The 27,988-nt window shown below is 47.5% G+C and overlaps 1 long non-coding RNA gene across 1 annotated transcript; it reads left to right on the top strand.

Moving 5' to 3' along the window:
* The first annotated feature begins 79 nt into the window (after window positions 1–79).
* Window positions 80–27,988, top strand: LOC139279801 (uncharacterized). Its single transcript, XR_011596529.1, has 3 exons — window positions 80–157; window positions 10,338–10,456; window positions 26,683–27,988. It is a non-coding gene; the product is annotated as an uncharacterized lncRNA (long non-coding RNA).

Genomic DNA, 27,988 nt, shown 5'->3' with positions numbered 1-27,988 from the left:
TGGGTTGGGTCTGGGACTGGGCGGGTTTAGAGCCATTCTGGGACTTTGCCTTCAGATGCCAGTCACCGCCTCGCTGTGATGTGATCCGTGTCCCGGCAGCGCCTGTGTCCCAGCCCCACTATTTGGCCCTTTACCGCCTCGTTCTGTGATCCGCTCAGTAAGTTTCTGCCTTTCTTTTGCTGGTGTTTTGTGAAGTTTTGCGGGCCGTGTTACTGCCGGAAGTTGGAGCAGCTCCGCGGGACTGTAGTCTGCGAAGGGAACATAAATCCCAGCTGGGAAACTGGGAGCGAATCGGGATTCTGACAGACAGGGAAATTAGAACATTTCTAAAGGGAAACTTGAAACTAAAACTTTGGGAACTTACATTCAGCCTGTAATAAACACTAATACAGTCTCACCTGTGTAATATACACGATATATTATACACTGTAATATGCGCACTATAATACGCTAATGTTCAGTCCTATACATACGGACTTGCATAATATGCACTCTAAAATGCACACTAAAATGTGCACTCTAAACTGCATAATATACACTCTGTCCTGTGTAGTGTGCACTTTATACTATGCAGTCGGTAATATACACACTACACTATGCACTCTGTAATATACAGAGTGAGCTCAATATTTTTTGGGGGAAAGCACAGTGAAAAGAAATATCCCCGAACTGGTCAGATTATTGAGAGGCGGAGCTTGTGTGTAAACACAGTGGGAAGATCTTGCATGGGTGGGGAGGGGTTACGGCGCAGTGTGGGTGGAGAGGGGTTAAGACCCAGTGTGGGTGGGGAGGGGTTAAGGCGCAGTGTGGGTGGAGAGGGGTTAAGGTGCAGTGTGGGTGGAGAGGGGTTAAGGCCCAGTGTGAGTGGAAAGGGGTTAAGACCCAGTGTGGGTGGAGAGGAGTTAAGGCGTAGTGTGGATGGGAGGAGTTAAGGCGTAGTGTGGATGGGAGGCGTTAAGGCGTAGTGTGGATGGGAGGAGTTAAGGCCCAGTGTGGGTGGGGAGGAGTTAAGGCTCAGTGTGGGTGGAGAGGGGTTAAGGCCCAGTGTGGGTGGAGAGGGGTTAAGGCCCAGTGTGGGTGGGGAGGAGTTAAGGCCCAGTGTGGGTGGAGAGGGGTTAAGGCCAGTGTGGGTGGGGAGGGGTTAAGACCCAGTGTGGGTGGAGAGGGGTTAAGGTGCAGTGTGGGTGGGGAGGGGTTAAGGCCCAGTGTGGGTGGAGAGGGGTTAAGGCCCAGTGTGGGTGGAGAGGGATTAAGGCCCAGTGTGGGTGGGGAGGGGTTAAGACCCAGTGTGGGTGGAGAGGGGTTAAGGCGCAGTGTGGGTGGAGAGGGATTAAGGTGCAGTGTGGGTGGGGAGGGGTTAAGACCCAGTGTGGGTGGAGAGGGGTTAAGGCGCAATGTGGGTGGAGAGGGGTTAAGGCGCAGTGTGGGTGGGGAGGAGTTAAGACCCAGTGTGGGTGGAGAGGGGTTAAGGCGCAGTGTGGGTGGAGAGGGATTAAGGTGCAGTGTGGGTGGGGAGGGGTTAAGACCCAGTGTGGGTGGAGAGGGGTTAAGGCGCAGTGTGGGTGGGGAGGGATTAAGGCGCAGTGTGGGTGGGTAGGAGTTAAGGCGCAGTGTGGGTGGGGAGGGGTTAAGGCCCAGTGTGGGTGGGGAGGAGTTAAAGCCCAGTGTGGGTGGTGAGAGGTTAAGGCCCAGTGTGGGTGGGGAGGGGTTAAGGCCCAGTGTGGGTGGAGAGGCGTTAAGGCCCAGTGTGGGTGGAGAGGAGTTAAGGCCCAGTGTGGGTGGGGAGGAGTTAAGGCCCAGTGTGGGTGGAGAGGGGTTAAGGCCCAGTGTGGGTGGGGAGGGGTTAAGACCCAGTGTGGGTGGAGAGGGGTTAAGGTGCAGTGTGGGTGGGGAGGGGTTAAGGCCCAGTGTGGGTGGAGAGGGGTTAAGGCCCAGTGTGGGTGGAGAGGGATTAAGGCCCAGTGTGGGTGGGGAGGGGTTAAGACCCAGTGTGGGTGGAGAGGGGTTAAGGCGCAGTGTGGGTGGAGAGGGATTAAGGTGCAGTGTGGGTGGGGAGGGGTTAAGACCCAGTGTGGGTGGAGAGGGGTTAAGGCGCAGTGTGGGTGGAGAGGGGTTAAGGCGCAGTGTGGGTGGGGAGGAGTTAAGACCCAGTGTGGGTGGAGAGGGGTTAAGGCGCAGTGTGGGTGGAGAGGGATTAAGGTGCAGTGTGGGTGGGGAGGGGTTAAGACCCAGTGTGGGTGGAGAGGGGTTAAGGCGCAGTGTGGGTGGAGAGGGATTAAGGTGCAGTGTGGGTGGGGAGGGGTTAAGGCCCAGTGTGGGTGGAGAGGGGTTAAGGCGCAGTGTGGGTGGGGAGGAGTTAAGGCGCAGTGTGGGTGGGTAGGAGTTAAGGCGCAGTGTGGGTGGGGAGGGGTTAAGACCCAGTGTGGGTGGGGAGGAGTTAAAGCCCAGTGTGGGTGGTGAGAGGTTAAGGCCCAGTGTGGGTGGGGAGGGGTTAAGGCCCAGTGTGGGTGGAGAGGCGTTAAGGCCCAGTGTGGGTGGAGAGGAGTTAAGGCCCAGTGTGGGTGGGGAGGAGTTAAGGCCCAGTGTGGGTGGGGAGGAGTTAAGGCCCAGTGTGGGTGGAGAGGAGTTAAGGCCCAGTGTGGGTGGGGAGGAGTTAAGGCCCAGTGTGGGTGGAGAGGAGTTAAGGCCCAGTGTGGGTGGGGAGGAGTTAAGGCCCAGTGTGGGTGGGGAGGAGTTAAGGCCCAGTGTGGGTGGAGAGGGGTTAAGGCCCAGTGTGGGTGGAGAGGAGTTAAGGCCCAGTGTGGGTGGGGAGAAGTTAAGGCGCAGTGTGGGTGGGGAGGAGTTAAGGCCCAGTGTGGGCGGGGAGGGGTTAAGGCGCAGTGTGGGTGGGGAGGGGTTTATGATGTTTTCTCTGCTCTCAGCTGCTTTTAGTTCCATGTCTGGAATAAGGGGCTTTGGGTGCAGTGAGACGAGAGGATCATGTCCAATTGACAGCCGATGATTAAACTCAGGATTAAGGGCCCAGACAGTGAGGGGAGAATTCAAACCGTGATTAGCAGCTTCACAAACCCAGCACTGGAACTGTAGCTTGTGATGCTGCTGCTCGTAAAGCAACAACAACAACAACTTGCATTTATGTAGCGCATTTAATGTAGAAAAACGTCCTAAGATGCTTAATTAGAGTCGTAATCAAATAAATTGATTAGGCAGAGACAACATGGTTTTATGAAAGGAAAATTGTGTTTGACAAATTTATTAGAGTTTTTTGAGAATGTAACTAGCAGGGTAGATAAAGGGGAACCAGTGGATGTAGCATATTTGGATTTCCAAAAGGCATTCGATAAGGTGTCACATAGAAGGTTGTTACTCAAGATAAAGGCTCATGGATTTGCGGGTAATGTATTAGCATGGATACAGGATTGGTTAATGGACAGAAAACAGAGAGTAGGGATAAACAGATTATTTTCAGGTTGGCAGGTTGTAACTGGTGGGGTGCCGCAAGGATCAGCGCTTGGGCCCCAGCTATTTACAATCTATATTGATGACTTAGATGAAGGGACCGAGTGTAATGTATCCAAGTTTGCTGATGATACAAAGTTAGGTGGGACAGTAAGCTGTGAGGAGGATGCAAAGAGTCTGCATAGTGATAGAGACAGGTTAAGTGAGTGGGCAATAAGGTGGCAGATGGAGTGTAACACAAGGAAATGTGAGGTCATTCACTTTGGTAGGAAGAATAGGAAAACAGAATATTTTTTAAATGCTGAGAAACTATTAAATGTTGGTGTTCAGAGAGATTAAGGAATCCTCGTACAGGAAGCACAGAGAGTTAGCGTACAGGTATAGCAAGCCATTAGGAAGACAAATAGCATGTTGGCCTTTATTGCAAGGGGGTTGGAGTAAGGAATTCTTGCTACAATTGTACAGGGCTTTGGTGAGAGCTCATCTGGAGTACTGTGCAGTTTTGGTCTCCTTATCTAAGGAAGGATATACTTGCCTTAGAGGCAGTGCAACAAAGGTTTACTAGAGTGATTCTGGGATGAGAGGTTTGCCCTATGAGGAAAGATTCAGTAGACTGGGCCTATACTCTCTGGAGTTTAGACAAATGAGAGGTGATCTCATTGAAATATATAAGATTCTGAGTGGGATTGACAGGATAGATGCTGAGAGGTTGTTTCCCCTGGCTGGAGAGTCTAGAGCTAGGGATCACAGGATAAGGGGTTGGCTTTTCAAGACAGAAATTAGGAAGAATTTCTTCAATCAGAGGATTGTGAATCTTTGGATTTCTTGACCCCAAAGTGCTTTGGATGCTGAGTCATTCAGTATATTCAAGACTGAGATCGCTAGATTTTTGGACTCTCGGGGAATCAAGAGATACGGGGATCGGGCAGGAAAGCTGGAGTTGAGGTCAAAGATTCGCTGTGATCTTATTGAATGGCAGAGCAGGCTCGAGGGGCTGTATGGCCAACTCCTGCTCCTAACTGTGTTCTTATGAAATTGATACCAAGACTAAAAGGAGCTATTGGAATGAATGGTGGGTTTAAGGAATGGTTTAGAAGGGATTTAGAGAGCTTAGGACTGAAGGCAGGGATTGTACGGCTAGGAGAGGTTACAGAGATAGGGAGGGGCGAGGCCATGAAAGTATTTAAACACGATTAACCAGGTGCCAATGTAGGCCAGCGAGCACAGGGGTGATGGGTGAGTGGGACTTGGTGCGAGTTAGGATACGGGTAGCAGAGTTTTGGATGAGCTCAAATTTATGGAGGGTGGAAGGTGGTAAGCTGGCCAGGAGAATATTAGAATAGGCATGGATGAGGATTTCAGCAGCAGATGGGCTGGGGCGAAGACATGTGACGTTATGGAGGTGGAAGTAGGCGATTTTAATGATTGCATGGATATGGGGGTTGGAAACGCAGCTCAGGATAAAATAGGACAACACATTTGCAAATAGTCTGGTTCAGCCTCAGACGGTGGCCGTGGTGAGGACTGGTGTTTGTGGCAGGGACCGAAGGCAATGGCCCGAATGAATCTGGAGACTGGAATGCGGTGTGCGAGGGTGGTCACAGGCACAAAGTCCGAGTGCCCACTCCCTAGTTATGTCACTGTTTTGTCAACTGAATAACATTGAAACTATTTATTTCTGATTTATCTCTTATTGATAATTCGATGTCAAAACATCTGAGAGCACTTCACATACAATTCATTGGTTGGGGTGCAGTCACTTGTGTCGGTGGACACAGCTGCTATTTTGTACAGAGAACATCCAACACACGTTAGTGAGATGGACGATCAGTTCGGTGGTGTTGCTTGAGGGAGGCCACACACAGGGAAATCTCCCTACTCATGGGATCTTTTCCATCACCTGGACAGGCAGATTGGGGGTTGACTGGGGATTCCATACTCTCGGATCACAACATTCGGCCCATCTTAATTCACCCATCCAGTGAATCCCAACATACGCCTCCTCCTGTTTCTTCAATAATTCCAGGGTTCCGGCTCCACTTCTCTTTCCAGGGTTTTATTTCTTTAAAAGAAGTGGGCAAAAGAGACTTTAGGGGTCAGGAACGTGAATTTTTAAATGTGAGAGGACAACTAAAGCTGTTAAAAAGAAATATGGGATTCTAGATTTTATAAATAGCGACACGGAGCATAAAACCAAAGTGGCAAGTTTAAATCTGTAACAATCATTGATCAGGCTGGTGCTGGAAAACCATGTCCAGTTTGGAAGCCTTACTTTAGGAAGGATGTCAAAGCCATGGAGAGGGTGCAGAGGAGATTCACTAAAATGATCCCAGGGATGAGGAAAGGCTTTAATCAGGAGGAGAGACGAGATAAATTTGGGCTCTTTTCATTAGAACAACGAAGTTTGAGAAGAAACAGGAATGTGCCTTTGTATAGTACCTTTCACAGAATGCCCAAAGTGTTTCAGTCAATGAGGCATTTGAGGAGCAGCCAGTGTTGTGATGTGGGAATGTATGCTGAGATCTCACAGCATACATTCCCACATCACAATGTTCAAAATGTTGATGTTTTTGTTGAGGTAAATAGGAAAAAATTATTTCCATTGGTGAGTGAGTCAGTAACTAGAGGGCGACCATTTGAGAGCATCATGAAAGTTACAGAAGGAGAGGGTAGAGAAATATATTTATGTAGAGAGTTGTTGGACCTGGAATACTTGTTCTGGACAGGCTTGGTGTTAAATGAGTGGCAGAGTAGCCCAGGAGACTCCTTGTTATTTCCTAAATTCTCCGGCATTTGTTTTTATAAAGGGCCCTATGACTTGGCCTGACGTGTGAGGAACTGAATGGCCTCTTCCTGCTCCTAAGAGTGCGAGGGACAGCTTCACATCTGCAGTTTCCCACGTGCTGTGTTTGCAGTCAGTGGGGGAGGTGTTGAGGGACCAGACAGTGAGTCAATGGGGTGACAATGCGTTATACAACACAATGCAGGAAAGCCCAAGTCCCAATCCAATTTGTGCTGAGGGAGCGATCCTCAACCTGGGGCATAACACTTGGCCTCAGCCACCTCTGGGTGAATTGAAAGGGTGCCCAGTGTCTGCGGTGACTCCTGCTGGTGTATGTGGGCATCATGAGGTGCACAGGTGAGTCTCATTGATGAATGTCCAGCAACACGCACTGCCTGGGCAGCGTAGCACCCAGGGACCAGATCCCCAGGGAGAGGCAGCCCGTCCGGAGGGGGAGAAACTGCAGTCATTGAGACCTGAGTGGGAGCAGCTCATTCTCTCAAACGTGGGCTGGTGACCAGAAGGAGGGGCTGAAGGAGAATTGTTGTAATGTCTCAGTGACGCCCCTGTGTGGGAAGATGGTGAGTTACTGAGGGGGCCGGTGAGGCAGAGCTTCCCACAGTCACTGATGCCCTGGCAGCTCCCAGGGGCTGGGTCAGAATTGCTTTGGCAGCGTTTCTGGAATGGTGTTGCCTGCCACGCCCTTGCTGGGGGGGTCCGCAAAGATGAGAGGTATACCCCCCCCCCCCCCCGGCACCCCGAGGACACACACCACACAAGATATTTCTCCATCTTAACCGCATCATTGTCGCCACATCCTGAATGTGTTTCACTGAGGACATCACCAGGGTTCAGGAACACTGAGTGGGTGGAACAGAATGAGCTGAACGCAAAGATCAATTTCATTTGCTTTAATCTGACGCTATCTGGACTATCACTGATACAATCAACTCACTGCTGTGGTTATACGGTGTGTGCCGGTAACTGAGGAGTGAGGGGCGGGGTGAGTGCTGATAACATAAGAACATAAGAAATAGGAGTAATCCATTTGGCCCCTCGAGCCTGCTCCGCCATTCAATAAGATCATGGCTGATCTGATCTTGGCCTCAACTCCACTTTCCTGCCTGCTCCCCATAACCCTTTACTCCCCTGGATTTCAACAATCTGTCTATTTCTGCCTTGAATATATTCAATGACTCAGCCTCCTCAGCTGTCTGGGGTAGAGAATTCCAAAGATTCATGATCCTCTGAGAGAAGAAATTCCTCATCGTCTCCATCTTAAATGGGCGACCCCCTATTCTGAAATTATACCCCCTAGTTTTAGATTTCCCCACGAGGGGAAACATCCTCTCTGCATCTACCCTGTCCAGCCCCCTCAGAATCTTACATATTTCAATAAGATCGCCTCTTATTCTTCTAAACTCCAATGAGTATAAGCCTAACCTGCTCAACCTTTCCTCATAAGACAACTCTTTCATCATAAGTACCCTCGGTGTGGTCTCACCATTTGTAGCAAGGCCTGCTTTCTTTTATACTCCATCCCCCTTGCAATGAAAGCCAACAATTTGCCTTCCTAATTACTTGCTGTACCTGTATGCTAACTTTCATATACGAGGACACCCAGATCCTTCTGTACAGCAGCATTTTGTAGTCTCTCTTCATTTAAATAATATTCTGCTTTATTATTCTTCCTACCAAAGTGGATAACCTCAAATTTTCCCAAATTATACTCCATCTGCCAAATTTTTGCCCACTCACTTAACCTATCTACATCCCATTGCAGACTCTTTGTGTCCTCCTCACAACTTGCTTTCCTACCTATCTTTGTATTGTCAGCAAATTTGGCTACAGTACACTCAGTCCCTTCATCAAAGTCATTAATATAGATTGTAAATAGTTGAGGCCTGTGACACTCCACTAGTTACAGTTTGGCAGCCTGAAAATTACTCATTTGTCCCATCTCTCCATTTTCTGTCCGTTAGCAAATCCTCTATCCAAGCTAATAACAGTGAGCTTTTATCTTGTGCAGGAAGCTTTTATGTAGCAACTTATCAAATGCCTTTTGGAAATCCAAATACACTACATCTACTGGTTCCACTTGATCCATCCTGTTCGTTACATCCTCAAATAACTCTAATAAATTTGTCAAACATGATTTCCCTTTCATAAAACCATGCTGACTCTGTTTGATTGTATTATGATTTTCCAAATGTTCTGCTACTGCTTCCTTAATAATGTATTCCATCATTTTCTCAATGACAGATGTTAGGCTAACTGTCCTATAGTTTCCTGTTTTCTGTCGGCCTCCTTTCTTGAATAAGGGTGTTACATTTACGGTTTTCCAATCCGCTGGGACCTTTCCAGAATCTAGGAAATTTTGGAAGATTGCAACCAATGCATCCACTATCTCTGCAGCACCTTCTTTTAAGACCCTAGGATGCAGGCCATCAGGTCCAGGGGACTGGTCAGCCTTTAGTCCCATTAGCTAGCCTAGTACTTTTTCTGTAATGATAGTGATTGTTTTAAGTTCCTCCCTCCCTTTTGCCCCCTGATTTTCTACTATTATTGGGATGCTTTTAATGTCTTCTACTGTGAAGACAGATGCAAAATATTTGTTCAAAGTCTCTGCCATTTCCTTGTTTCCCATTATTAGTTCCCCAGTCTCATCCTCTAAGGAACCAACATTTACTTTAGCCACTCTCTTCCTTTTTATATACTTGTAGAAGCTCTTACTGTCTGTTTTTGTATTTCTTGCTAGTTTACTCTCATAATCTATTTTCTCCCTCTTTTTTTAGTCATCCTTTGCTGGTTTCTAAACATTGCCCAATTTTCTGGCCTACCACTAATCTTCACAACATTGAATGCCTTTTCTTTCAATTTGATACCATCCTTAACTTCTTTAGTTAGCCATGGATGGTTCATCCTTCTCATAGAGTCTTTCTTTCTTGCTGGAATATATCTTTGTTGAGAGTTATGAAATAGCTCCTTAAATGTCTGCCACTGCTTATCTACCATTTTACCTTTTAATATTTTTTTTCCGTCCACTTTAACCAACTCTGTCTTCATACCTTTGTAATTGCCTTTATTTAAATTTAAGACACTAGTTTCAGATCCAAGTTTCTTATCCTCAAACTGAATGTGAAATTCTAACATGTTATGATCACTCTTCCCTAGAGGATCCTTTACTATGAGATCATTCATTAATCCTGTTGCATTACCAGATCTAAAATAGCCTGTTCCCTGGTTAGTTCAACAATGTATTGTTCCAACAAACCGTCCCGAATAAACTCCATGAACTCATCCTCAAGGCTACCAGCACTCACCCCCGTCCCTCGCGAGGGGTGGGGGTGAGCGCTAGTAACAGGTGAGTGGTGAGGGTGGGGGTGAGTGCTGGTAAAGGGGTGAGGGGTGAGTGCTGGTAACAGGATCGAGAGGTGGGGGTGAATGCTGGGAACAGGGTGGGGTTGGGGGTGAATGCTGGGAACAGGGTGGGGGTGAATGCTGGGAACAGGGTGGGGGTGAGTGCTGGTAACAGGATTGAGGGGTAGGGGTGAATGCTGGTAACGGGGCGAGGGGCTGGGTTGAGAGCTGCTAAAGGGTGGGGGCGGGGTGAGAGATGGTAACAGGAGCGAGGAGTGTGGAGCAGGGGTGTGAGCTGGTATATCCAGCATCAGTTCCTGTGTGGGAGAGGGAGGGTCAAACAGATAAGCCACCTAAAAGCCTTGAGTTGTCTGGCAGAGGATGCTAAGGTTGTGGACATTGTTGAAGCTGTGTTGTTTGTTTCAGCCCAGGGCAGGATCCTCGGGACCCTGTCAGTGCAGTGATCACAGAGTGAGCTGACGTCTCTGAGTCTGGGACTTGGTGAAGCAACTGCCTGATCCTGAACACACAACGCTAATGCGCTTTGACAGATGCCTCAATAGCTCAGTGACATCACTGAGTGCAAGAGGCTCGGTATAAAAAGCTGTGTACGGCCAGTCACCATAATCATCCAGTCAGACCGGAGGCTGCGCTAGACTCCACTCATCAGGCTGGGCTGGTCGTCTCGTCGGGATTGGACTGTGCTGCCAATAACGTGGAGTCTGTCTCTCCTCAGACTGGAAACATTTGGAATTGCACGCTGCTCTCATTTGGATCAAGTACCATCCATATCCAATCTCAGACATGATCATTCGGCTGAATAAATTAACTCCAAATTACTTCCGACTATTACAGGTGAGGAGAACTTCCTTAACTGGAGTGGGGAATGTGCAGGGGAGGATGCAGGATAGTATGCAGTGACAGTGACGCAGTAACACATAGACAGTCACTCAGTGACACACAGTGACATTCACCCAGTGACAGTCACGCCGTAACATGCATTGACAATGACGCAGTAACACGCGGTGACATTCACCCAGTGACATTCACTCCGTGACACATGGTGACAGTGACACAGTAACACGCGGTGACAGTCACTCAGTAACACGCGGTGACAGTCGCTCAGTAACACGTGGTGACAGTGACACAGTAACACGCGGTGACAGTGACACAGTAACACACGGTGACAGTCGCTCAGTAACACGCAGTGACAGTGACACAGTAACACGCAGTGACAATGACACAGTAACACGCGGTGACAGTGACACATTAACAAGCAGTGATATTCGCTCAGTAACACGCGGTGACAGTGACACAGTAACACGCAGTGACAGTGACACAGTAACACGCGGTGACAGTGACACATTAACAAGCAGTGATATTCGCTCAGTAACACGCAGTGATATTCACCCAGTGACAGTGACACAGTAACACGCGGCGACAGTCGCTCAGTAACACGCGGTGACAGTGACACATTAACAAGCGGTGATATTCGCTCAGTAACACGCGGTGACAGTGACACAGTAACATGCAGTGACAGTGACACAGTAACACGCGGTGACAGTGACACATTAACAAGCAGTGATATTCGCTCAGTAACACGCAGTGACATTCACCCAGTGACAGTGACACAGTAACATGCTGTGACACTCGCTCAGTAACACGCAGTGACAGTGACACAGTAACACGCAGTGACAGTGACACAGTAACACGCGGTGACAGTGACACAGTAACATGCGGTGATATTCGCTCAGTAACACGCAGTGACATTCACCCAGTGACAGTGACACAGTAACATGCTGTGACACTCGCTCAGTAACACGCAGTGACAGTGACACAGTAACACGCAGTGACAGTGACACAGTAACACGCGGTGACAGTGACACATTAACAAGCAGTGATATTCGCTCAGTAACACGCAGTGACATTCACCCAGTGACAGTGACACAGTAACATGCTGTGACACTCGCTCAGTAACACGCAGTGACAGTGACACAGTAACACGCAGTGACAGTGACACAGTAACATGCAGTGACAGTGACACAGTAACACGCGGTGACAGTGACACATTAACAAGCAGTGATATTCGCTCAGTAACACGCAGTGATATTCACCCAGTGACAGTGACACAGTAACACGCGGTGACAGTCGCTCAGTAACACGCAGTGACAGTGACACAGTAACACGCAGTGACAGTGACACAGTAACACGCAATGACAGTGACACAGTAACACGCGGTGACAGTGACACATTAACACGCGGTGACAGTCGCTCAGTAACACACAGTGACAGTGACACAGTAACACGCGGTGACAGTCGCTCAGTAACACGCAGTGACAGTGACACAGTAACACACAGTGACAGTGACACAGTAACACGCGGTGACAGTCGCTCAGTAACACGCAGTGACAGTGACACAGTAACACGCGGTGACAGTCGCTCAGTAACACACAGTGACAGTGACACAGTAACACGCGGTGACAGTCGCTCAGTAACACGCAGTGACAGTGACACAGTAACACACAGTGACAGTGACACAGTAACACGCGGTGACAGTCGCTCAGTAACACGCGGTGACAGTCGCTCAGTAACACACAGTGACAATGACACAGTAACACGCGGTGACAGTCGCTCAGTAACACGCAGTGACAGTGACACAGTAACACGCGGTGACAGTGACACAGTAACACACGGTGACAGTCGCTCAGTAACACGCAGTGACAGTGACACAGTAACACGCGGTGACAGTGACACAGTAACACATGGTGACAGTCGCTCAGTAACACGCAGTGACAGTGACACAGTAACACACAGTGACAATGACACAGTAACACGCGGTGACAGTCGCTCAGTAACACGCAGTGACAGTGACACAGTAACACACAGTGATAGTGACACAGTAACACGCAGTGACAGTGACACAGTAACACGCAGTGACAGTGACACAGTAACACGCAGTGACAGTGACACAGTAACACGCGGTGACAGTGACACAGTAACACACAGTGATAGTGACACAGTAACACGCGGTGACAGTCGCTCAGTAACACGCAGTGACAGTGACACAGTAACACACGGTGACAGTGACACAGTAACACACGGTGACAGTGACACAGTAACACGCGGTGACAGTCGCTCAGTAACACGCAGTGACAGTGACACAGTAACACACAGTGACAGTGACACAGTAACACGCGGTGACAGTCGCTCAGTAACACGCAGTGACAGTGACACAGTAACACGCAATGACAGTGACACAGTAACACGCGGTGACAGTCGCTCAGTAACACACAGTGACAGTGACACAGTAACACGCGGTGACAGTGACACATTAATACGCAGTGACAGTGACACAGTAACACGCGGTGACAGTCGCTCAGTAACACGCAGTGACAGTGACACAGTAACACACAGTGACAGTGACACAGTAACACGCGGTGACAGTGACACAGTAACACACGGTGACAGTGACACAGTAACACGCGGTGACAGTGACACAGTAACACACAGTGACAGTGTCACAGTAACACCCGGTGACAGTCTCTCAGTAACACGCAGTGAAGTGACACAGTAACACGCAGTGACAGTGACATAGTAACACGCGGTGACAGTCGCCCAGTAACATGCGGTGACAGTGACACAGTAACATGCAGTGACAGTGACACAGTAACACGCGGTGACAGTCGCTCAGTAACACGCAGTGACAGTGACACAGTAACACGCAATGACAGTGACACAGTAACACGCGGTGACAGTCGCTCAGTAACACACAGTGACAGTGACACAGTAACACGCGGTGACAGTGACACATTAATACGCAGTGACAGTGACACAGTAACACGCGGTGACAGTCGCTCAGTAACACGCAGTGACAGTGACACAGTAACACACAGTGACAGTGACACAGTAACACGCGGTGACAGTGACACAGTAACACACGGTGACAGTGACACAGTAACACGCGGTGACAGTGACACAGTAACACACAGTGACAGTGTCACAGTAACACCCGGTGACAGTCTCTCAGTAACACGCAGTGAAGTGACACAGTAACACGCAGTGACAGTGACATAGTAACACGCGGTGACAGTCGCCCAGTAACACGCGGTGACAGTGACACAGTAACATGCAGTGACAGTGACACAGTAACACGCAGTGACAATGACACAGTAAAACGTGGTGACAGTGACACATTAACAAGCGGTGATATTCGCTCAGTAACACGCGGTGACAGTGACACAGTAACACGCAGTGACAGTGACACAGTAACACGCGGTGACAGTGACACATTAACAAGCAGTGATATTCGCTCAGTAACACGCAGTGACATTCACCCAGTGACAGTGACACAGTAACATGCTGTGACACTCGCTCAGTAACATGTGGTGACATTCACTCAGTGACATTAACAGCGTAACATGCAGTGAAGTAACAAAGAATAGATGAGGGTACTGTAGAAGATGTAACATATTCAGATTTTCAAAAAGTCTTCGATAAGGTACTGCATAGTAGACTCATGACTAAGGTCAAAGCATGTGGAGTCAGGGGACAGGTAGCAGAATGGATAGCAAGCTGGCTACAAAAAGAAAACAGAGGGTAGGGGTTAGGGGTAGTTACTCAGAGTGGCAAAAGGTGGGAAGTGATGTTCCACGGGGATCGGTGCTGGGACCACTGTTGTTCACCATTTACGTTCAAGATTTGTACTGGGAATCGGAAGTACAATTTCAAACTTTGCAGATGATACTAAATTTGGGGGTATAGTTAATACAGAGGAAGACTGTGAAAATATACAGGAAGATATTAATAAAGTTGCAGAATGAGCATGAATTTCAATATAGTGATAAGTGTGAAGTGGTAGGAAGAATAAGGAGGTCACATACTCCTTGGAAATTAAGAGTCTAAATGGGATAGAGGAGCAAAGGGATCTAGGGGTACAGATTCACAAATCATTAAAAATAGCAACACTGGCTAACGACCATAAAAAAAAAGCAAATGAAACATTGGGGTTCATTTCTAGAGGGATAGAATTGAAAAGCAGAGAAGTTATGTTAAACTTGTATAAAACCTTAGTTAGACCATACTTGGAGCACTGTGAACCGTTCTGGTTTCTATATTACAAAAAAGATATAGAGGCACTGGAGAATAGTGCAAAAACTATTTACATGGATGATACCAGAACTGAAAGGCTATAATTATCAAGAAAGATTGAACAGGCTGGGGCTTTTTTCTCTGAAAAAGAGAAGGCTGAGGGGTGATCTAATAGATAGGGTAGACATAGAGAAGATGTTTCCACTTGTGGAGGAGACCAAAACTACGGGCCATAAATATATGATAGTCACTAATAAATCCAATAAGGAATTCAGGAGAAATGTCTTACACAGAGAGTGTTTCAAATATGGAACTTGATATCACAAGGAATAGCATTGATGCATTTAAGGCGAAGGTAGATAAACACCTGAGGGAGAAAGGATTAGAAGGATATGCTGATAGGATGAGATGAAGTAAGGTGGGAGGTGGCTCGTGTGGAACATAAACACCAGCATAGACCAGTTGGGCCAAATAACCTGTTTCTGTATTGTAACTTGTATGTAATTATATGTAATATGTAGTCAGTAACACGCAGTGATATTAACACGCAGTCAGTAATAAGCAGTGATATTAACAGTTTCATTCATACAAACTGATTTGCTGATGAGGTTTCTCGGGGATAAGAATTCCATTTTTCCTCCATTTCAATCCTTAAACTGGAGATTGGATGGAAATTCCTGCGACTAATCTTCAAATCCATTCTCACAATCAGGAGATTGTTTACTGGGACTTTAGTCAGTCAGTGACCTAGCATTACATTTTATTAAATATGTGTATCTATAAAACCTTCTTTATCCAACATGGAGCCTGCAGATATTTCAGGGTGATAGAGCAGGCAGTGTGTATGTCAATCTCTTGCTCCTCTTTCTCCTCCTACTCTCACTCTCTCTCTTTCACTTCCTTTTTCACCTCGCCCGATCTCTCTATCTTGCTCCTCTCTCCCTATCTCTTTCCATCTTTCTTTCTCGCTGCTCTCTTCCCTTCCCTTGCAAGGTGACCAAGGCTGGGAACTAAATATTCTGGGGTATTTGCCATTTTGTAAGGATAGGCAGAAAGGAAAAGGAAGTGGGGTAGCTCTGTTAATAAAGGATGAGATCAGTGCAGTAGTAAGAAATTATATTGGCTCAGAAGATCAAGATGTAGAATCAGTTTGGGTGGAGATAAGAAATAATAAGGGAAAGAAGTCACCGCTGGGAGTGGTCCACAGGCCCCCAAACAGTGGCCACTCTGTGGCACAGAATATAAATCAAGAAATATGGAGGCTTGTAATAAAGGTACAGCAATAATCATGGGCGATTTTAATCTTCATATTGATTGGACAAATCAAATTGGCAAAGGTAACCTTGAGGAAGAGTTCATAGAGTGTATGAGGGATGGTTTCTTGGAACAATACGTTGTGGAACCAACCAGGGAGCAGACTATTTTAGATCTGGTAATGTGTAACGAGTCTGGATTAATTAATGATCTTGTGAAGGATCCTCTTGGGAAGAGTGATCATAACATGAGAATTTCAAATTCAGTTTGAGGTTGAGAAAGCTAGGTCTCAAACTAGTGTCCTGAACTTAAATAAAGGTAATTGCAAAGGCATGAAGGCAGAGTTGGTTAAAGTGGACTGGGAAAATATATTACAGGGTAAGACTGTAGAAACGAAGTGGCAAACATTTAAGGAGATATTTCAATCTCAACAAAGATTTATTCCAATGAGAAATAAAGATGCCAAGAGAAGGGAGAACCATCCCTGGCTAACTAAGGAAGTAAAGGAAGGTATCAAATTGAAAACAAAGGCATACAATGTTGCGAAGGACAGTGGAAGGCCAGAGGATTGGGAAATTTTTAGAAACCAGCAAAGGATGCCTAAGAAAATGATAAAGACAGAGAAGATAGCATATGAGAGTAAACTAACAAGAAATATGAAAATAGACAGTAAGAGCTTCTACAGGTATATAAAAAGGAAACGAGTTGCTAAAGTAAACGTTGGTCCTTAGAGGATGGGACTGGAGAATTAAAGAGGGAAATGGCAGAGACTTTGAACAAATATTTTGCATCTCTCTTCATGGTAGAGGACACTAAAAACATCCCAATCATTGATAATCAAGGAGTTAATGCGGGGGCAGGGGGAACTTAAAACAATCACGACCACTAGAGATAAAGTACTAGGCAAACTAATGGGATAAAGGTGGACAAGTCCCCTGGACCTGATGGCCTGCACCCTAGGGTCTTAAAAGAAGTGGCTGCAGAGATAGTGGATGCATTGGTTGTAATCTACCAAAATTCCCTGGATTCTGGAGAGGTCCCAGCAGACTGGAAAACCGCAAATGTAACGCCTCTAAGAAAGGAGGGAGACAGAAAGCAGTAAGCTATAGACCAATTAGCTTAACATCTGTAGTTGGGAAAATGCTGGAGTCCATCATTAAGGAAGTAGTAGCAGGAGATTTAGAAAAGCATAATGCAGTCAAGCAAAGTCAGTATGGTTTTAGGAAAGGGAAATCATGTTTGACAAATCTTCTGGAGTTCTTTGAGGATGTAATGAGCAGAGTGGATAAAGGAGAACCAGTTGATGTTGTATATTTGGATTTCCAGAAAGCATTCGATAAGGTGCCACACAAAAGTTACTGCACAAGATAAAAGTTCACGGGGTTGGAGGTAATATATTAGTGTGGACAGAGGATTGGCTAACTAACAGAAAACAGAGAGTCAGGATAAATGAGTCATTTTCAGGTTGGCAAACTGTAACTAATGGGGTGCCACAGGGATCAGTGCTGGAACTGCAACTATTTACATTTTATATTAATGAATTGGATGAAGGGACCGATTGTAACGTAGCCAAATTTACTGATGATACAAAGATAGGCGGGAAAGCAAGTTGTGAGGATGACACAAAGAATATATTTAAGGTGGAGATAGACAGATTTTTGAGCGATAAGGGAATAAAGGATTATGGGGAGCGGGCAGGGAAGTGGAGCTGAGTCCATGATCAGATCAGCCATGATCTTATGAAATGGTGGAGCAGGCTCGAGGGGTCAAATGGCCTACTCCTGCTCCTATTTCTTATGTTCTTATGTATGTAGTACTCCAGGTGTAGTCTTACCAAAGCACTGTGCAGTTGGAGCAGGACTCCCTACTTTTATACTCCATCCCCTTTGCAATAAAGGCCAGCATTCCATTTGTCTTCCTGATTACTTGCTATATCTGCATGCTAACGTTTTGCATTTCATGTACAAGGATTATAGATAGGCGAAGTGAGTGGGCAAAAATTTGGCAGATGAACTATAATGTGGGAAAATGTGAGGTTATCCACTTTGGTAGGAAAAATAAAAAAGCAAATTATTATTTAAATGGGGAGCGATTACAAAATGCTGCAGTACCTGCAGAGACCTGGGGGTCCTTGTACATGAAATGCAAAACGTTAGCATGCAGATATAGCAAGTAATCAGGAAGACAAATGGAATGCTGGCCTTTATTGCAAAGGGGATGGAGTATAAAAGTAGGGAAGTCCTGCTCCAACTGCACAGTGCTTTGGTAAGACTACACCTGGAGTACTACATACATAAGAACATAAGAAATAGGAGCAGGAGTAGGCCATTTGACCCCTCGAGCCTGCTCCACCATTTCATAAGATCATGGCTGATCTGATCATGGACTCAGCTCCACATCCCTGCCCGCTCCCCATAATCCTTTATTCCCTTATCGCTCAAAAATCTGTCTATCTCCACCTTAAATATATTCAATGACCCAGCCTCCACAGCTCTCTGGGCAGAGAATTCCACAGATTTACAACCCACTGAGAGAAGAAATTCCTCTCATCTCAGTTTTAAATGGGTGGCCCCTTATTCTGAGACTATGCCCCCTAGTTCTAGTCTTCCCTATGAGTGGAAATATCCTCTCTGTACCCACTTTGTCGATAAGATCACCTCTCATTCTTTTGAACTCCAGTGAGTATAGGCCCAACCTACTCAACTTATCTTCATAAGTCAACCCCCTCATCTCCGGAATCAACCTAGTGAACCTTCTCTGAACAGCATCCAAAGCAAGTATATCCTTCCTTAAATACGGAGACCAAAACTGTACACAATACTCTAGGTGTGGCCTCACCAATATCCTGTACAGATGTAGCAGGACTTCTCTGCTTTTATACTCTATACACCTTGCAATAAAGGCCAACATTCCATTTGCCTTCCTGATTACTTGCTGTACCTGCATACTAACTTTTTGTGTTTCATGCAAAATGACCCCCAGGTCCGTCTGTACTGCAGCACTTTGCAATTTTTCTCCATTTAAATTATAATTTACTTTTCTATTTTTTCTGCCAAAATGGATAACCTCACATTTTCCCACATTGTACTCCATCTGCCAAATATTTGCCCACTCACTTAGTCTGTCTATATCCCTTTGCAGATTTTCTATGTCCTCCTCAGAATTTGCTCTCCCACCCATCTTTGTATAATCAGCAAACTTGGCTACATTACACTCGGTCCCTTCATCCAAGTCATTAATATAGATTGTAAATAGTTGAGGCTCCAGCACCGATCCCTGTGGCACCCCACTAGTTACTGTTTGCCAACTGGAAAATGACCCATTTATCCCGACTTCTGTTTTCTGTTAGTTAGCCAATCCTCTATCCATGCTAATATATTACCCCCAACCCCGTGAGCTTTTATCTTGTGCAGTAACCTTTTATGTGGTACCTTATCGAATGCCTTCTGGAAATCCAAATGCACCACATCCACTGGTTCCTGCTTGTTACATCCTCAAAGAACTCCAGCATGTTAGGCTAGTCGGGCTAAATTTCCTGCTTTCTGTCTGCCTCCTTTTTTAAATAGGGGCGTTACATTTGCAGTTTTCCAGTCTGTTTCATTATCCATTATTGGGATGTTTTTCGTGTCTTCTACCGTGAAGACGGATACAAAATATTTGTTCAAAGTCTCTGCCATTTCCCTGTTCCCCATTGAGGAAAGGTTGAGTAAGTTGGGCCTCCACTCATTGGAATTCAGAAGAATGAGAGGTGATCTTATCGAAACATATAAGATTATGAGAGGGCTTGACCAGATGGATGCAGAGAGGATGCTTCCAGTGGGGAGACTAGAACTAGAGGGCATAATCTTAGAATAAGGGTACCGCCCATTTAAAACTGGGATGAGGAGAAATTTCTTCTCTGAGGGTTGTGGATCTGTGGAATTCGCTGCCTCAGAGAGCTGTGGAAGCTGGGACATTGAATACATTTAAGACAGAAATAGACAGTTTCTTAAATGATAAGAGGATAAGAGATTATGGAGAGCGGGCAGGGAAGTGGACCAGAGTCCATGATCGGATCAGCCATGATCGTATTAAATGGCGGAACAGGCTCGAGGGGCCAAATGGCCTACTCCTGCTCCTATTTCATATGTTCTTATCGCACTCTCGCTCCTTCTCTCTCCGAACTCTTTTTCTCCTTCGCTTCTTTCTTCTTTCCTCTCTCTCACCTTCCTCACACCTTCACTTTCTTTCCCTCTCTCCTTCCCTCCTTTTACCCGCCACCCACTCCCGCCATTCCTGAAGAAGCTGGACTGTAGTTGCATGACAGCACAGTCTGTCCAGCACCTCATGCAAGTGCTCATCCTACATTGACAGTGAGTGTTAGCAAGCCATTCCACCAGGAAGGGCATCACAGCTGATCCTGATCCTGTCCTCACCTGATACCAAGACACACACTTTCCATCAGGGACTGACTGAACAGAACCGCCCCCCCACCCCTCCCCTCCCCCAACGTAGGGGTGCTGAGGCTAATATTAGCAACCTAACTATTGCCCCAGTTGCGATCTGCCAATTCCAGACCAGGAATTGAATGGCAAAAGGAGACCATTTAGCCCATCATGGCTGAAACAGTTTGCTGAAAAGCTCTCCACTTATTCCCATACCATGACTTTTCCTCATTCCTTAAATGGCTCAGGAGCACCCTGATCCTTCCTCTCCAGGTTACAAGGGGAGTTCACAGAAAAAGCTTGGCTAAAGTGCCAACAGTCACTGCACTCACTTGAAGATTGGCCCCTTAAATGAGGTACTGCCAGGTTTCTGGTTCCCATGGCACTATCCCTAGCCAGGGCCCAGTGGAGCAGGGACAAACGGAGAGGAAATAAGAACCATCCATGGAATGTTAGTAAATCTGACTGGGGGGTGGCACTGATGGAGGGAGGGGGAGGGGAAGCGGCACTGATTGGGGGGGGGGGGGAAACACTGACGGAGGGAGAGAAGTGAAATTCTTTTCAAGACTCTTTGACCCGCCCTGAAGCAAAAGCTGGATGTTTTCGTCCTTTTGCTTCACTGATCCCCACTCACAATGGATTAGAATCAGCGGCTGTTATATAAGAGCCAGATTTAAATATTAAAACCAACATCCAAATGCATCACTGTTTCTGGTTCATGTGGTTTGTTCTTTTAACCCTTATGGTGCTATACTCAGTGTTTGGTATCATTCCCACCAAAGCTCCTGGGAAAAACACAAGCAAATCGTGGTGCCCAGAGTCAAATCTCCAGACTCCTGTGAGCCGGACCTTCCTGCAATCCTCAATCACTATCAAGTCAGGCGAAGATCCTTCACGACCTCAGGACGTCCCAATGGGCCTCACATCCAATGATATACTTATTGTAGTCACTGTGGTATGCAGGAAAATGTTGAAATGTAGTCCTGGTTGTGTGGCGTGTAGAAGGCTGTGCCAGGAACAGCACCAGGTACCTATCTGTAGCTGAGCAGCGGGCTAGAGGCAGATCGAAATGGCCCCAGAACCAAATCCTACAGTCAAGAATGTTGAAGAACAACCAGGGAAATAACAGGAGCATGAGGTGCCATGAAGATCCCCGCCAGTAACCATGGTGGATCCCAGCACGTGAGTGCAAAAGACAAGGCCGAGTGCACGGTTCTACTTGGCTTCTTCCCAAGGCTCCCATCATCATAGAAACCAGTGTCCAGCCTGTCATGTATTTAACCAGCATTGTAACCCATGTATAATCTGACCGAAGTTGTACACTGTGAGAATAATGACCACTAGGTGGGAGACACTCCTAACCTGGACCTTCAGATACAAAAGGGGAAGCTCCACCCACCTTCATCACTTGAATGCTAAGGAATAAAGGACAGGTCACAGACTGACCTTCTCTCAAGCATAGGCCTCGTGTGCATTTATACTGTATAGTAAGGACGTATCAATGGCGACGAGAAACTGGGATTTAAACCACGCGAGCATGGCCACTAGCAGAACAGACCAGAGGTACTGTGTTAAAGAATGGTTGGGACAGAGATTCAACATTGTTAAAGCAGCACACAGTTCTCCAGGCAGACAAGGGCAATCAGGCATGCCCCAACATGTAGTTGAACCCAGAGGGGAAGTTCGACAGAGACAATGGCAAGCTGAACGGCGATTCACGCCATTGCAAGGGACAATGCGGCCAGTAATGGGGCCATCAACACCTGTTAATGGCGCATTCAAGGACAGTCACAGGGGCAGTCAGGGACGATCGACTGGCAAAGGACCTTTTGTTTCCAACAACAGCTCATGTTGGAGGCGTGGAGGCACACACTCAGCCGGAGTTTGCAGAGATGAGCAAAATACCTGCAGAAATTGCAGAAATGAACACTGGGTGAAATTGCTGGAAGCTGAAGTTCAGTGAGTTCATATGGAGCATGTATACAGTTCATACACCAGGACGCCACCGATAATGATGAAAGTGCTCCTCAATGGCATCCCAGTATCAATGGAGCTAGACACGGGGGCCAGCCAGTCCCTGATGGGTATCAAACAGTTCGAAAAGTTGTGGGCGTCCAAGGCCAGGAGGCCAGAATTATCGGCGATTGATGCACAGCTACGGACTTACATAAAGCAGATCATTCCGGTGCTAGGCAGCGCCACGGTAGTCGTGACCCACAAAGATTCGGAGAACAGGTTACCACTCTGGATTGTCCCATGGGACGGTCCCGCACAACTGGGAGGAGTTGGCTTGCTGTCATGAACTGGAAATGGGGCGATGTCAATGCAATTTCCTCTGTGGAGCGAGTATCATGCTCACAGATCCTGGACAAATTTGACTCATTATTTCAACCCGGCATCGGCACTTTCATGGGGGCCAAGGTAGTGATTCACATAAACCCGGACACCAGGCCAGTACACCACAAGGCCAGAGCGGTGACGTACATGATGCGGGAAAAGATAGAAGGCGAATTGGACCGCCTGCTGAGGGAAGGCATCATCTCGCCAGTCGAATTCAGTGACTGGGCGAGCCCGATCGTGCCGGTGCTCAAGGCGGATGGGTTGGTCAGGATATGTAGCGATTACAAGGCCACCATCAATCGGGTGTCACTCCAAGACCAGTACCCGCTACCGAGAGCGGAGGACCTCTTTGCGACGCTATCCGGTGGCAAACTTCTTTCAAAATTGGACCTGATCTCAGCTTACATGACCCAGGAGCTGGTGAGTGAGTCGAAGAAGCTGACCACCATCACGACACACAAGGGGTTGTTTGAGTACAACAGATGTCCACTCGAGATTCGCTCCGCCGCTGCGATCTTCCAGCGAAATATGGAAAGCCTCCTCAAGTTGATTCCAGGGACGGTGGTTTTTCAGGACGACATCCTCATCACGGGTTACGATACTGAAGAACACCTCCACAACCTGGAGGAGGTGCTACTCAGACTGGACCGGGTAGGTCTGCGACTGAAAAAGGCGAAGTGCGTCTTCCTAGCTCCAGAGGTAGAATTCCTGGGGATGAGGGTAGCAGCAGACGGGATCAGCCCTACTGTGTCCAAAACGGAAGCGATCCAGAGAGCACCCAGACCCCGTAACACGACGGAGCTGCGTTCGTTCCTGGGGCTCCTGAACTATTTTGGTAACTTTCTTCCCAAATTGAGCACACTGCTAGAGCCGCTACACGTGCTCCTACGCAAAGGTCGCGAATGGGTCTGGGGGGATAGCCAAGAAAGGGCTTTTAATAGAGCACGCATTTTGTTATGTTCCAACATTCTGTTAACACTATACGACCCATGTAAGAAACTTGTGTTAACGTGCGATGCGTCGTCCTATGGTGTCAGGTGTGTGTTGCAGCATGTCAATATCAAGGGTCAGTTACAGCCGGTAGCTTATGCCTCCAGGAGTCTGTCCCAGGCAGAAAGGGGTTACGGGATGGTAGAAAAGGAGGCGCTCGCATGTGTATATGTTGTAACGAAAATGCACCAGTACCTGTTTGGCAGGAAATTTGAGCTGGAGACAGATCACAAACCCCTAACGTCCCTTTTGGCCGACAACAAGGCCATAAATGCAAACGCATCGGCCTGCATACAGAGGTGGGCACTCACGTTAGCCGCCTGTGACTATACAATTCGGCACAGACCGGGCACCGAAAACTGCGCCGATGCACTCAGCAGGCTCCCACTAGCCACCACTGAAGGGGCTACCGAGCATGCTGCTGAGATGGTCATGGCTGTTGAAGCTTTCAGAAGTGAAGGCTCACCCGTGACAGCCCGTCAGATTAAAGTCTGGACAAATAGAGACCCGCTATTGTCTCTAGTCAAGAAATGTGTCCTGAATGGGGACTGGGCAGCCACGTAAAGGGCATGCCCTGAGGAATTTAAACCATTTCACAGGCGCAGGGATGAACTCTCGATTCAGGCCGATTGCCTACTGTGGGGAAACCGCGTAGTCATGCCCCAGATGGGCAGAGAGGTGCTCATCAGAGAACTCCACAATGGGCACCCGGGCATTGTCACGATGAAGGCAATTGCCAGGTCACACATTTGGTGGCCAGGGATAGATGCAGATCTGGAACTTAGTGTTCGCAGGTGCAACACGTGTGCCCAGCTGGACAATGCGCCCAGGGAAGCCCCCCTTAGCCCCTGGCCATGGCCCGCCAAGCCTTGGTCACGCATCCATGTGGACTACGCAGGTCCTTTCATGGGAAAAATGTTTTTGGTTGTAGTAGATCGAGTGTGACATTTTAAATTCAAGCACATCCTCTGCCACGGTAGAAAGTCTACGGGCAATGTTCGCTGCCCACGGTCTAACGGACGTTTTGGTCAGCGACAATGGCCCGTGTTTCACAAGCACTAAATTCCAGGACTTCATGTCAGTCAATGGAATTAACCATGTCAGAACGGCACCGTTCAAGCCGGCCTCAAACGGCCAGGCAGAACGAGCAGTGCAGATAATCAAACAGGGGACGCTCAGAATCCAAGGGGATTCCCTACAAAGGCGCTTATCACGCCTCCTGTTGGTCTATAGATCCCGACCACACTCGCTCACAGGGGTTCCACCCGCAGAGCTGCTAATGAAAAGGACGCTCAAAACCTGGCTATCCCTTATATACCCCACCATGAAGGAAATTGTCGAGAGCAGGCGCCAGCCACAATATGACTACCATGACAGGAATGCGAGGGCGCAATGTATTGATATAAATGATCCTGTTTTTGTCCTCAACTACGCTGCAGGGCCCAAATGGCTTGCAGGCACTGTGATTGCCAAAGAGGGAAATAGGATTCTGGTGGTTAAACTTACCAATAGACAAATCTGCCGAAAACACGTGGATCAAACAAAAAGGAGGTTCAGCAACCCCATAGAAGAAGCAGAGGAAGAACATGATGTAGAGTTCACTCCACCACAGGTGACCGAACACCGGAACCAAAGGGAGGAGAGCCCAGTCACTGTGGGCAGTCCGGACAGGCCTGAGGCACCGCAAACAGCAGACACTCAGGCCAGCGCCCATCAACCAGAGCCCCAACTCAGGCGCTCTACAAGAGAGCGTAAACCACCAGAGAAACTCAACCTGTGATCCCAATTAGACTTTGGGGGGGAGGTGATGTCATGTATTCAACCAGCATTGTAACCCATGTATAATCTGACCTAAGTTGTACACTGTGAGAACACTGACCACTAGGTGGGAGACACTCCTAACCTGGACCTTCAGGTATAAAAGGGGAAACTCCACCCACCTTCATCACTTGAGTGCTGAGGAATAAAGGACAGGTCACAGACTGACCTCTCAAGCATAGGCCTCGTGTGCATTTATACTGTGTAGTAAGGACGTATCACAGCCAATTCACAGCACTCTGCGGCTGGACAGGAAAAAGGCTTGTTGGTTGTGCTGTACCTGAGCTAGTCACTCCCCGAGCCAAGCTGTTCCTGTACGGTTCTGACACGGGCATCTACCTGACAATGTGGAGATTGCCCAGGATAAATCTCACCTGGCAAATTACCACCCTTTCAGCCTCCACTCAACCATCAGCGAAATGATGGAAGGTGTCATCAATAGCAACACCAATATCCTGCTGACTGAGGTAATGAGATCATTTAGTGGGAGGACAGGGGATCCAGGCCAGGAAAAGATGGTAAGTCAAACAGTGGACAAAAGATAGGAGATATTTAAATATGGGACAGAGATGTTACAGGATAAATATATTCCTATGGGCATCGAAGCTTTGCCAAAAGCTGGGATTCATGGATAAATAGAACAAAGAGTCTTAAACAAGAGGCATATGGTCAAAAGGGGAAATAATACTGAAGAAAATAGAGAAGGAAATAAATTGGGAGATAGGGAGGTTAGGGAATATGAAAATCTGGTAATCAACAGAAAGGGAAATAAACAGGACAGTCAAAGAAGGATAAAGGAGCCTCTCTATACTATAGAGGAAAATAATGACAGAGGCTTAAGAATCTCTCTTCAGTATTACAGCGGTAGATGATGGGACAGTCGGAGCACCTGAGGAGGGGGGCGAGAGAAACACGACTGGAGGGAAATATTCAAAAAGAAACTGTTTAAAAAAAAAAGAAGTTGATGGAACTGAAAGTTGAAATGGTCAGCAGTTCAGAATACTGAGGGAGGTTTGGGGCAGGGGAGAGATGGAGAGGCACCAACCATAACATCATTGGAAATGGGAATTGTTGCCAAAGGATTGGGGAGTGGGGAATGAAAGGCGCGAAGGATTAACGGGGAATTACAGGCAGTCTCATTTATTGATGGTTTTCTGATTTGTACAGATGCAGTTTGCGGGTGAGGCCGTGGTCCACGGTACTGACCGACTCATTAACCTCTCTGCACTGCTCCTTGCTGTAGTGGGTATTGGTCTGTCCTCCTACAGCACCAGGAGGATGACTGAGAAAGGAGACTCTCCATCAACCAGCTGAAACCACAGCAACCCTTGGAACAGGGGCACTGAAGGAGAGGAACAAACTGCGGAACAGTGGCTAATGGACAGATGGGCACACGACTCCCAGCACATAAAGTGGTTCCCTCTGCATTTCATCTGAATAGACAAGCCATGCTAAGAGGAGTAGTTGGTAAAATGAACGAATGATACAGATGCTGCTCCCACTCCTTCGTGAATGGGCTCAATGGGACAGTGAGAATCTTTGTTATGATCTGTTCATGTATCACTATTCCCACTGGGAGAGAACCAGTACAAGGTGTCACTGATTAAGCAGCAATTTTACACATGGAAGATCTTTATTGACAGCAATTGTGATCATTGCACACTCAGGAACTGCTGAGCATCAATCATAACATGAGGCCCTGCTGATCTGTGTACCCCATCAATCGAAACATGAAGGCCTGTGCACCTGTGTACCCCACCGGACTGCTGGGATCAGGGACCAGACTGCTGGGATCAGGGGCCGGACTGTTGGGATCAGGGGCCGGACTGCTGGGATCAGGGGCCGGACTGCTGGGATCAGGGGCCAGACTGCTGGGATCAGAGGCCGGACTGCTGGGATCAGGGGCCAGACTGCTGGGATCAGGGACCGGACTGCTGGGATCAGGGGCCGGACTGCTGGGATCAGGGGCCGGACTGCTGGGATCAGGGGCCAGACTGCTGGGATCAGGGGCCGGACTGCTGGGATCAGGGGCCGGACTGCTGGGATCAGGGGTTTGTAGTTTGGATGCCCCTCTAAGTGCCGTATCCTGGCTTTGCACATTTTGCAATATTTAGGAATGGTTCAGAATTTAAAGATTAAGATGTTATCAGCGGGGTTGCCAACCCTCCAGGATTGTCCTGGAGTCTCCAGGAATTAAGGGTTAATCTGCAGGGCACTGCCGTGAGCAACTCCAGGAGAAAAATCACAGGGGCATTAAAAAAAGTGCCTTTTCATTTTCTCTGAACATTTTTGATTATTAGTTATAAAAATATTGGAGATGGGGGAAACAGGCTGTTTGGTCGGGTGGGGTGGTTGGAGGTGGAAGGTCATATACTGAAGCCTCCAGGAATACTTCCAACCAGAGTTGGCAATACTAGTTATCAGACAGATTGAACTGGTTAAAACGGTCAGAATAAAATATCCTGTTAAATGA

This window comes from Pristiophorus japonicus, chromosome 14 (assembly GCF_044704955.1).
Source record: "Pristiophorus japonicus isolate sPriJap1 chromosome 14, sPriJap1.hap1, whole genome shotgun sequence".
NCBI lineage: Eukaryota > Metazoa > Chordata > Chondrichthyes > Pristiophoridae > Pristiophorus > Pristiophorus japonicus.
The sequence above is the reverse complement of the archived record's forward strand: the minus strand, read 5'-3'. Positions and strand labels throughout refer to the sequence as shown.